This window comes from Etheostoma spectabile, chromosome 24 (genome assembly GCF_008692095.1).
Source record: "Etheostoma spectabile isolate EspeVRDwgs_2016 chromosome 24, UIUC_Espe_1.0, whole genome shotgun sequence".
Lineage (NCBI taxonomy): Eukaryota > Metazoa > Chordata > Actinopteri > Perciformes > Percidae > Etheostoma > Etheostoma spectabile.
Genome location: NC_045756.1, coordinates 7917246 through 7927636, shown reverse-complemented (window position 1 = coordinate 7927636; position 10391 = coordinate 7917246). Strand labels below are relative to the sequence as shown.

Sequence of the window (10391 nt, the reverse complement as noted above, 5' to 3'; positions counted from 1 at the left end):
TTTTTTTTACTTAAGTACAGTAAATATAACTTCTACTGAAGTCGTTTTCTGATGAGATACTTGTGCTTTTCATTCAAGGTTTGCTTTGAAGTACTTTATACAAGACTGGAAATACATACAATTGTGAGTATAATGTGGACTTTGCATATTTCTTGTGAAATACTTTACATCTTCAGGCCACTAAAACTGAGCTGAGATGAGGATTATGGTTATGTATGGTTAAAGGTAAAGGTTACGATAACACAGAGGCTGAGGTTGAGACTGATATGCAGCAGAAGAGAGGGATTTCATATCATAAAAAAACAAAAAAGGAAGAGAGGGCTTCAGAAAACAAACGTGGTGTTCAGTAACACAATACTGGCATTCTACCGGTCTGATTTATTAGTTGGGGGGGGGCAAAACATGTCACAAGTGACATTGTGTGAAACGGCCGCATTGTAAACTGTGTGATGTCTTTTTTGATATAGCGTAGGGAATAGGGCTGCACGATGTGAGGAAAATATGTGATAAGGTTGTTGAATATTGCAATAATATTTCTTGCGATAAATAAAAATTTATGAACGTGTACTCTGTTCTGCAGCTTTCAGTATTCAGCTAAAACAAACTGCTTGTTGAATTTAAAACAAGCAAATGGAAATAAATCCCAACATTAGTTTATTGAACAACTTTAACATTGGAGTGAATAGAAAAGGCTCCACTAACAAAGGAATGACAGTTTCTTTTTAAACTATAACTTTCCACTGATATTTTCTGTCTCTATTGGATATGTCGCAGCCTGTCAAGATGTGTATATTACGCCCGTTGATATTGCGACAACGATAAAAAAAATGATATATTGTTCAGCCCTGGCAGGGAAGAAAGAAGAGCAGCAGCGAACAGCGAGGGATGAATGAAAGACAGCAGCTGACGAGGTGGGGGGGGCTCCATTCCCGGGGGAACCACTTCCCTGCCTCATCGGAGAAAATCCTCGGAAAACGTACCACTACCAGGTTCTCACAGATGGGAGATAATGATGGGGGGGGGGGGGGTCCGTTTTCCCCCCCCCCCAGCCAACACACCCTCCTCCTCCACACGGCCTGTGTGCAGCGGTGGAATGTAACTAAGTTACTTTACTTTACCTGTCTTTTTTCATGCCACTTTCTACTTTTACTCGCTACATTCATCTGACAGCTTTAGTACTAGTTTTTAGTTACTCCAATACATTCACTGACAGCTTTGTACTAGTTACTTTAGTTACTCCACTACTTCATTGACGCTTTAGTATAGTACTTTAGTTACCACTACATTAATCTGACAGTTTAGTTACTAGTTACTTTAGTTACTCCACTACATTCATCTGACAGCTTTAGTTATAGTTACTTTAGTATAGTTACTTAGTTACCCACCATTCATCTGACAGCTATAGTTACTAGTACTTTAGTTACTAGTTACTTTAGTTACCCACTACATTCATGACAGCTTTAGTTACTAGACTTTAGTTATAGTTACTCCACTACATTCATCGACACTGTAGTTACTAGTTACTTTAGTTACATCCACTACATTCATCTGACAGCTTTAGTTACTAGTTACTTTAGTTACTTCACTACAACATCTGACAGCTTTAGTTAACAGTTACTCCACTACATTCATCTGACAGCTTTAGTTACTAGTTACTTTAGTTACTAGGTACTTTAGTTACTCACTACATGTCATCATGACGCTTAGTTACTAGTTACTTTAGTTAATCCACTACATTCATTGACAGCTTAGTTACTAGTTACTTAGTTACTCCACTACATTCATCTGACAGCTTTAGTTACCAGTTACTCCACTACATTCATCTGACAGCTTTAGTTACTAGTTACTTTACACATTAAGATTTCTGCACACTTAACACATGTAGGTTATGAAATCTGATGTTTTATTATAAAGTAAACTATCCAACAATATATAGTTTTCGGGTGTGACCCTCTATATGAGTTCCTAAAATGTGAGTATTTTAACTTTTAATACTTCAAGTACATTTTCCTGATGATACTTTCACACTTTTATCTGAGTAACATTGTCAGTGTGGGACTTATCCATGTAACAGAGTATTTTTTAACAGTGTGGTATTAGTACTTTTACTGAAGTAAAGGATCTGAATACTTCGTCCAGCGTTGCCTGTGTGTGCCCATCATCCAGCTACCAGGCCTCATCTGCCCAGCTGGGACATCCAGCTGTTACACATTCCAGCCCTCGGACCTCCCACGCCCACGCTGCATGACATTTGACGGGTTTGGACACAAATTCATCATTCGGGCATTCATACAACGCAGCTACCGCTGTCAGCATATGTCCTCATTCCACTGGACACTAAACAGGACAAGAGGAGTACTCTGATTGGATAACTTGGGGAGTGTGTGAAAAAGCCAGAAGGGCAGAGAGGACTACAACTAGTCGCTGGAACAACTCTCTTTCAAAGCTTCTCGACAGTTTAATCAAATGATTGTTAATTTGATTTTAGGAAGGATGGTTTACACATGTCTAAACACAGAGTTAGGCTGATTGTCTTCCTGTTGTCAGGGACAGATCTGCAAATGGAACAAGTAAATGCACAGTGTGTTCCAGAAGTTTTGGACGCGTGGGGAGAAAATGTGGGAAAAGAAAACGCACAAAATCCAATTGGAAATGATCTTAACTGATTTGCTCTGCTTTAAAAACATGAAGTGAATATGGGCAACCTTTGACAACCTGAGCCTTCACTGTGTTCCAACTAGACAAGGGTGGTATTTTCATACAAAAACAAAGCATGAAAATGAAAACTGTACACCCAAGAGCAAGGAAAGCTCACCGACAAATAACAGAATGGCTCATACGCCTCGGCCTTGCTGTAATTACCAAAAGCAATTACAGAGTGTGTGTTTGGGGGAGAGCGAGACTTCCTGTCTACTTTTTCTTTACCTATGCCGATTGTGCTATGATGCTCTCTCTCTCTTTCTTTCCTCTTCCACAGCAACAGAATAAAAAGCATCTAATGAATCAGAAGTATGAGATGAGAAATTGGCAGTTCATGACATTTCCTTTAAAGAATGTAGGTTTTTTTTTACATTAAAAAAAGCATTATTTGCCATTATTATCATTACTATTACCTGATAGAGAACGAACAAGCTACACATCTATCTCTACAGGCATCTGGATTTTAAATATCAAAAAGACATCACGGAACGGAACATCCCGGCAGCCTGTTCCACATGCGTGGTAGCCCCTCTCCGTGTGCTTCCAACGTTTCATAGCTATCAGCTGTCAGCTGCTCTGCCCTGCACAGGGCCACGAGCAGGGTAAGTAAACACACCACGGCATTATGCTTCAATGAGTTAGTGGATGTCAGTTCATGAAGGCCCCTGGTGCTTCTCATTTGGAGTCTCTCCACACTCAAACACACACCACACAACACCCACCCACACGAAAGAAAGAATAAAATCTAAACCAGAAGTGTCCTTTGGAAACTCAAGACCATCAAGAATGGTGTTGTTTTCTGCACAGCTGACACACACACACACACACACACACACACACACCACACACCACACCACACACACACACACACAACACACACACACAACACACACACCCACACCACACACACACACACACACACACCCACCACACCACAACACACACAACGCTCCAGCTGGAATGTTATGTCTACTTCCTCTTTAAACGCTCCAGACCAGAAATACAGGGGCACATAATGCTTCTGCAGAATTAATAGAATGTGCTACGTTGTCATAAAGTATTTTAGGGTATTGGTGTAAGAGAGAGACAGAAAAACAGGTAGAAAGAGGGAGTTTAAAAAGGGCAGCTGTGGGAGTTTAAATCTCCCCGACCTCAACTAATTGCAAACCAGATTCCTCCAGAGGTTGGGGAATTTTGGGGAGTTATTTATTAACTGGAAAGCACAGCAGGCATTATGGGTTACTAGGTTTGCAACACTAAAACTGAAAGGCAAAAGACCCAAATGGTAATACAGATGTGTGCTGAGATCTATATACTGTATAACCCATTTAAAATGACAGATAACTGATTATTTAAAAAATAAAATAATACTGGACGGTTAACCATGTTATGTTGGCGTTGTATAGCCTGTCCACCAGAGGACGCTCTACAACGTCCCTGTTAGTGATGGTGTTGCATAGTCTGTCCACCAGAGGACGCTCTGTTAGTGATGGCGTTGTATAGTCTGTCCAGAGGACACTCTACAACGTCCCTGTTAGTGATGGCGTTGTATAGTCTGTCCACCAGAGGACGCTCTACAACGTCCCTGTTAGTGATGGCGGTGCATAGCTGTCCACCAGAGGACGCTCTACAACGTCCCTGTTAGTATGGCGTTGCATAGCTGTCACCAGAGGACGCTCTACAACGTCCCTGTTAGTGATGGCGTTGCATAGTCTGTCCTCCAGAGGACGCTCTACAATGTCCCTGTTAGTGATGGCGTTGCATAGTCTGGCCACAGAGGACGCTCTACAACGTCCCTGTTAGTGATGGTGTTGCATAGTCTGTCCACCAGAGGACGCTCTGTTAGTGATGGCGTTGTATAGTCTGTCCACCAGAGGACGCTCTACAACGTCCCTGGTAGTGATGGCGTTGCATAGCCTGTCCCCCAGAGGACGCTCTACAACGTCCGTTAGTGATGGCGTTGCATAGTCTGTCCTCCAGAGGACGCTCTACAATGTCCTGTAGTGATGTGTTGCATAGTCTGTCCACCAGAGGACGCTCTACAACGTCCCTGTTAGGTGGGCGTTGCATAGTCTGCTTCCAGAGGACGGCTCTACAATGCCCTGTTAGTGATGGCGTTGCATAGTCTGTCCACCAGAGGCAGCTCTACAACGTCCCCGTTAGTGATGGCGTTGCATAGTCTGTCCACCAGAGGAGAACTCAAATAACTACATGTAATTAATGTTGGGGAAATATGTTTTATTTCGCATTTATAGATTTTTAAAAACATATATTGGCCTATATATTGGAATATCGGATTTTTAAATAACAAAATAATTGTATTGGTATCGACATTGAAAATCTTTTAATCGGTCGGGCTCTAGTGTGTGAATGTGTGCGTGTTTGTGTGAGTGTGTGTCTAACTTTCTTAGACCGGCAAAAAAACAAATCTTTCTCTGAATTCAGTTGATAAGCCTGTCGTGTTATAATTCTCCTGAAAAAAAAAAGACCATATTTGGGATTAAGTGTCTGTCCGACACCGTGAGGAGGAGGTCTGTAGAGTTCTTACCCGTCCCCAGGATCTAATCCCAGCTGATTAGTGGCCTTTCCATCTTTACAAGAACGGTAATCACACGGACCACCAACTTAAAAGTTAAACTTCTACAGCCATTTGTCATGCACTTTCTTCGCCTCATTTAATCTCTTTGTTGAGACATGAAAGCCTCCGGCACTCTTCTCCTCATCTACAAGCCTCATCTCATAAAGACAGAAATCCAGGATGACGGCAGCTTCTTTGTCTCTGTTTAATGGCTGTATCTGGTTTCTCCTCAGGGACACCCCACAATTCACACGCTCAGATGTATGTTCTTTTACATTTAACCGTAACACACTGGTGGGGGAAGCACACATGCACAGGAACTCAATGAGTTGACTGCGGGTTCATGTGTTCTAGTACGCGGTTGTCAGTCTTTCTATATTTGTATTGTTGTATTGTTTATACAGTTTATATATATTTTGATTCCTGAAGGGGAAATGTGCATCTTAGCACATTTCCCCTTCAAACTAGGCCTGCATGATTCAGGGCCAAAAATGAAGCACGATTCTCTGCCAAGAAGTATAATGTTTCTTGCACACATGAACCATGACAAAACAAAACTAATTGGCAGTACCAAACCCAGATGTTTTTGGCACCTACAGCAACATTGTTCATCACCACAAGTCTGTAAACATAGAGGCCTTGATGAAGAAAAGGGAGAGCATTGCAGCACCTATTTTATACAGTCTGTTTCCTGGGGGGAGGGGGAGGGGGGGGGGGACAGTTGTCACGATCCAGACCTAGGTACTGCCCACCTTTAAAGTGTGCTCTGAAAAATATTGAGAGACCATTTCCTGTTACAAATTGACAAAAGCTGTGTCGGAAACTGTTCCCTATCATGGAAATATTGTTTCATATTTCGCCATTTTGACGTGGTGTTCAAATTCTCTGCGCTTTAACGTACGATGTACCCGAGATTTCACTCCCGTATACCACAATGCAACGCGGTGGCGTTTTCCTGGAGGAGGAGAAGCAAAAGGAAAACAATAAAAAGGGATTTCGCTTCAAAATGTAACATGCAACATATATAATTTACAACCTTTCACTATTGTCCTGAGTGCTTTTCAGGGACGTATAAGAAGTATTTTGCTTTTTTAGGGCGCAAAGCCCCCCTCTCCCGAAACAGAAGCTACCCCCCCTATTCAAAACATGAAAACTAAACTAGCGAACCCGCTTTAAAAACTAATTAAAACTAAACTAAATTTGAAAATAAAAAGTCAAAATAAAATAAAAATATAAACTATAATGACGTTGGTCCCCGGGCGCTGTACATGGCTTCCCCCCCCCCCCCCCCCCCCTCCCTTGAGGGACAGGTTTAATGTAGAGAATGAAGTACTATAAAGTACCTTTACCTTTCCCGGTCTGGTGTGGGAGAATGCAACCGGCCTGCACCAGCCACTCCAACACATTCAGGATGAACGGGAGGGCTTTGTCACATGTGGGTGGTGTTAATGTTCGCATGTCCACATACTTTTGGCCATGTAGTGGATACATTCATGTACTCGCAGTACTTCCATGAACCAGCAGGTGGAAGCAGCACAGAGGCTGCAGGGGTCAGGTCTGCTATGAGTTACTGTACTGATCACTGGCTGCAATGAAACATGACGGAAAAAGCATGCAAATAGAATTATTAGGATTTAAAAAATAATAAGTGTATACGCATATGTTCATATGGAACAGTAACTGTTTTTTTTGGTATTACTGATTTCAAGAATTCCAGTTTAGGTCCTTCTGCTCTTAGCAGTAATAATTTCATTTTTCTATCAATAAATCTTTGATTTTCTTCTTTTTTCCTAAACTGTACAACTGTACTGTAAACTACGGTTAACAGGGTCTTAAAACAACAAAATAAGCCTAAAAAGGATCTGTTCTTTCTAATTGTTTCCATGAAAAGCCCTGACAACTAAAAACCACGCGCCTCAATTCAACCGACAGCACAATTGAGGTATTTTGGTACATAAACGAAGCACAAACATGAAAATGGTACACAGAGTCTAAATCCAGTTTGTCATTTCATTGTGTATCCGCTCCTTCTATTGAGTCAAAGATACCTACTAGTAATTGCTTTTGAAAAGGTACTTTGGAAACTCTAAGCTACTAAAAAAACGGTATTTCTTGGTGCCCACACCAGAGAAAATACAGATGAAATGCTGCGCACCAAGTCTGTACTACCATTTGGGTCATTTGCCTTTCAATCTCTACGTTTTACAAACCCAGAAACCTATCATGCCCGCTGTGTTTTCCAGTTATTAAGTAACTCAAATTTTCCGAAGCAAAAAAAAAAGAAATCCCCCCGTGGGGCATCCTAGCAGATGCTCAGCAGAAATCAACACCCATGACACTCCACCCTCCCCCACCCCCGATCCTTACACCCTGCGGCGGTGTGTCGAAGTCGTTTTTTGGCACAGACAAAAGCAGGGTATTTTTGCTCTTCACTGAATTTTTTTAGACGAGAGGGTGTGAGACGCTTCCAGAGAAAACATCAGATAAGCCACAACAAGACAACACGTAAGCATAAAACAAGAACAGATAAATCGACACAACCACACTTCCAGATCTTGACAGCTGGCGGGTTAAAACTCGGTGGAAAAAAAAGCAACAAAAATATCAGAAAAACTTGTTTTTTTGATCAAATAATAATATTCAATTAGAAAAAGCGGAAAAAATGTTGAAAAAAGCACCAAAAGCAGCAAAAAAGATTTCTCCAGCTTTCAATTTGACTATTTAGTTTGCCAAAGCGACCTTTTTCATTTCCTTTTTTCCACAGTAAGTAGAAGTACAATCCTTCAGACAAAACATACATGAGTAAAAAGTCAAATTACAGATTTACATTCCTAATGTTTGTCCCATTTGAGTGTTGACAGAAATCCATATTTTTCAGTTGATCTCAACTGTCAAAGGTACATTTCTGCACCACATGCCTGAATAGACGTGACATTCAAGGCCCTCGTAACTTGAGGTCTCAGTGCTGCAGGTGAGAGTCAAATTCCTGCAGCCCAGGTACTCGAGGGCAAGTACTGTTCATAAACCCCGCCGACGCTCAGTGAGTTATAAAATGACAAGCCGCAAAACGCCCAAAACACAGAAATTAAAGCTGCTTCAAACTAGACTTTGACCTCCCACATTCCTCCACGTCATTTTGACACTTAGTCCTCATTCCAGCATTCAGATCCTTTACTTCAGTAAAAATACTAATACCACACTGTAAAAAAAAAATCCTGTTACAGGTAAAAGTCCTGCATTGAAAATGTTAATTCAGTAAGTGTTATCAGGAAAATGTACTAAAATTAAAAAAGTACTCAATGCAGAAGTCTCCTCCCATTGTAGAAAGAGTAAAGGATCCAACCAGCTGTGTGTTTCATGGTCTCATCATCTCAGCTGGACCTGTAGGTTGTTACATTGTTGCTAGGTTACTTTATAATAAAACATCAGATAACATAGTGTGCAAAAATGTTAATGTGTAAAGTAACTAGTAACTAAAACTGTTAGATGAATGCAGTGGAGTAAAAAGTAGAGCCCGACCGATAAAGGATGTTTAAGGCAGATACCGATACAAATATTTGGTTATTTAAAAATCCAATGTATATATTTGTTTAATCCAGAAAAACATAAGTTATTTGTAGTTGTTCATGAGTTCTCACTAAAATAATATGAACATTTTTTTCTGTTTTCAGAACAGAGGAACATCAAAATATATAAAAGTTCTGATAAATAAAATGTATAAAAATACAAACTTAAAATATGAAACTTAAAGAAAAAACAGGGACGTTGTAGAGCGTCCTCTGGTGGACAGACTATGCAACGCCATCACTAACAGGGACGTTGTAGAGCGTCCTCTGGTGGACAGACTATGCAACGCCATCACTAACAGGGACGTTGTAGAGCGTCCTCTGGTGGACAGACTATAAAATGCCAACATGGTTGACTTAAGTAAACTGTACTTAAATCCAAATGGTGGGGTACTGGAGTAAATGTACTTAGTTACATTCCAGCGGTGCTGCCTGATATGTGCACAAGAGTCTGTTTTGACCCTCCTGGGTGGAAATGATTTAATAAAAAAGACTGATGACATGTGCCATGCAAACATGTTGCTGCCTCCATAGGAGGAGAAGACAATGGATGAATGGACTCTGGGACCGTTCAGGGTCAAGTCAGAAAAGTTCCACTGTAGAGCCGCGTCAGCCAGTAAACGTTACAGAAACAGAAATTTGTGAGCTACTGATTTTTCTCAACAAACAGCTTCTGTTTCTGAGGGTTGGGTGCAATTATTGGTATCATGGCTTGTAGTTTCAAGTGCGAGAAGGATACTCTTTTATATGAAATTAGCTCCAGGCTAAAGTTAATCTCCTTGCCAACACTTGGTTCCTTAAGCCTGCACAGACCTGTGGCGTCAGTCAGTCCTTGCAGTATGTTTCAGGAATTTTAGCTGAGGTCATTGTCTACATTGGCTTAAATGGAATATTTTGCTTAAGGGCACCTCGACTGCATTGTTCTTGCAATTAAACTTGCGTTCTTTGTGTTACAGGAGGCACCAATCCAAAGCTCCAACCACAAGCCAGATTCCAGTTCCTAGTAGAGCTGCACAATATGAGGAAATATGCGATAACATTGTTGAATATTGGTCATGACCCAACATTTATGACTGAACGACGAGATCCAGGGGCTGATCACTGGCTGTCTCCCTAGAGATAGGCTGAGAAGCTCAGTCATCCGTGGGGGGCTCGGAGTAGAGCCGCTGCTCCTTCACGTCCAAAGGAGTCAGTTGAGGTGGTTCGGGCATTGGGTAAGGACGGGACGTCCAGCTGGGAGGAGGCCTCAGGGAAGTCCCAGGACTAGGTGAAGGAACGTCCAGCTGGGAGGAGGCCTCAGGGAAGTCCCAGGACTAGGTGAAGGAACGTCCAGCTGGGAGGAGGCCTCAGGGAAGTCCCAGGACTAGGTGGAGGAACGTCCAGCTGGGAGGAGGCCTCAGGGAAGTCCGAGGACTAGGTGGAGGAACGTCCAGCTGGGAGGACGCCTCGAGGAAGTCCCAGGACTAGGTGGAGGGATTATATCTCCAACCTGGCCTGGGAACGCCTCAGGACCTCCCAGTCGGAGCTGGTTGATGTGGCTCGGGGAA

General features: G+C 41.9%; 1 long non-coding RNA gene across 1 annotated transcript in view; it reads right to left on the bottom strand.

The window, feature by feature from the left end:
• The window catches only part of LOC116674100 (uncharacterized), a 12071-nt gene that overhangs the window by 317 nt on the left and 1363 nt on the right, over positions 1-10391 (bottom strand). The gene's annotated exons all lie outside the window — the stretch shown is intronic.